Consider the following 2,500-nt stretch of genomic DNA (forward strand, 5'->3'; position numbering starts at 1 on the left):
GGGGATGCTTCCCCAAGTGTCCGGCATAGGCTGGGGAGTTTTTGATTTTTTGCCCGTGGTGCCCCCCCGGGCCCCCCCAGCCGCCTCTTCGATTTTCCACGTCGGGGATGAGTTGGGCAACTCTTGGAAGCTTCCCATCCACCCCCGTGCCGAGCTTTGCCCTTGGGATGCCTTATGTTGCATCCCAAGGGCCAAGGCACCTGCCAGCCCAAGGGCTGTGCACGGCCTGGGGAGGGAGCTCACCCCTCCCCTATATAGTGCAAAGTTATTGTTTTCCCTATTTTCACAAGGAAACATCAAATTTTTAACCAAGCATACTCGGCCTTTGCTCCTTCGTTACTCGTCCAAATCCAACAAACTTGCATTCGTTGGAAAGGTCTTTTCACAAGGATTCTTTTGATATATAATAATAGCGATTCCGATAAATATTTATTTTTTTATGAATTTTTAAGTGAATAAACAATTAAAAATTCAAAAAAAATAGAAAAAAAATATTTTTTTCCCGATTCTTTCTCCAATATTCCTGATAAATACCCACACACCCACATATGGAGAATGGTCGAAAATGCTCGAGTGGATATCGAGATGTCCGACGAAGCACCACTTGGAAGGGCCGAGGCACGGGACGCCCGAGCTGTTGCTCGGGCCGGCACGGGACGCGCATGGGACATCCCGGGACGGCATGGGACGCCCTCGCTACAGCTCGAGACGGCCAGGTACGCCCGAGACTTGGCTCGGGACGGCCTGGGACGCCCTCGCCATAGCTCGGGACGGCCTGGGACGCCCGAGACTAGGCTCGGGACGGCCTCGGCACAGCACGGGACGGCCTGGGACGCCCTTGCCACAGCTCGGGACGGCATGGGACGCCCGAGACTTTGCTCGGGACGGCCTGGGACGCCCTTGCCACAGCTCGGGACGGCCTGGGACGGCCTCGGCACAGCTCGGGACGGCCTGGGACGCCCGAGACTTTGCTCGGGACGGCCTGGGACGTCCGAGACTTTGCTCGGGACGGCCTGGGACGCCCGAGACTTGGCTCGGGACGGCCTGGGACGCCCTCGCTCCAGCTCGGGACGCCCTGGGACGGCCTCGACACAGCTCGGGACGGCCTGGGACGTCCGAGACTTTGCTCGGGCCGGCCTGGGACGCCCGAGACTTGGCTCGGGACGGCCTGGGACGCGCTCGGCACAGCTCGGCACAGGCCGGGACGCCCGAGCCGAGCTTCGGGTCGCACGAAATCTCTTCGTATTCCGACATATTAGAAGCTTCCCATCATGTAGTAGGCCGAGCTTTGCCCTTTGGATGCCCTATGGTGCTTGGCGAGCACTAGGGAACGTGCCAGCACAAGTGCTGTGCACGCTCTGGGGAAGGAGCTCAACCCTCCCCCTTATAGTGCAAAGTTATTGTTTTTCCTATTTTCACAAGGAAACATCAATTTTTTAACCAAGCATACTGGGCCTTTACTCCTTCGTTACTCGTCGGAATCCAGCAAACTTATACTCGTTGGAAAGGTCTTTTCGCAAGGATTTTTTTGATATATTATAATAGCGATTCCGATAAATATTTATTTTTCTATGAATTTTTAAGTGAATAAACACCGGAAAATTCATAAAAAATAGAAAAAAAAATATTTTCTTCCGTTTCTTTTCTCCAATAATTCATAAATAATACCTCAATAGTATTAATGAAGAGAGAGTCGAAATGGCCCGGGTGGATTTCGAAATGTCCCACGACCCCATAGAATGCACGGGCCAGCCGAGCCAAAAGAATGGGACGCGCACGGGACAGCATTGGTCAGGCTCGGGACGGCACGGGACAGCACGGGACGCGCATGGGACGGCACGGGACGCGAATGGGACGGCCTTGCTAAGGCTCGGGACGGCATGGGACAGCACGGGACGCGAATGGGACGGCCTTGCTAAGGCTCGGGACGGCATGGGACAGCTCGGGACGCGCATGGGACGGCCTTGGTGAGGCTCGGGACGGCCTTGGTCAGGCTCGGGACGGCATGTCACGGCCCTGGTGAGGCTCGGACGGCACGGGACGCGCATGGGACGGCACGGGACGGCCTGGGACGGCCTTTGTGAGGCTCGGACGGCACGGGACGCGCATGGGACGGCCTTGGCGAGGCTCGGGACGGCATGGGACAGCACGGGACGGCCTCGGCACAGCTCGGACGGCACGGGACGCGCATGGGACGGCCTTGGCGAGGCTCGGGACGGCATGGGACAGCACGGGACGGCACGGGACGGCCTCGGCACAGCTCGGACGGCACGGGACGGCCTTGGCGAGGCTCGGGACGGCATGGGACAGCACGGGACGGCACGGGACGGCCTCGGCACAGCTCGGACGGCACGGGACGGCCTTGGCGAGGCTCGGGACGGCATGGGACAGCACGGGACGGCACGGGACGGCCTCGGCACAGCTCGGACGGCACGGGACGGCCTTGGCGAGGCTCGGGACGGCATGGGACAGCACGGGACGGCCTCGGCACAGCTCGGGA

Source organism: Eschscholzia californica, unplaced genomic scaffold, assembly GCF_041429995.1.
Source record: "Eschscholzia californica isolate CP2 unplaced genomic scaffold, dmEscCali1.0.p SCAF_124, whole genome shotgun sequence".
NCBI classification, from domain to species: Eukaryota; Viridiplantae; Streptophyta; class Magnoliopsida; order Ranunculales; family Papaveraceae; genus Eschscholzia; species Eschscholzia californica.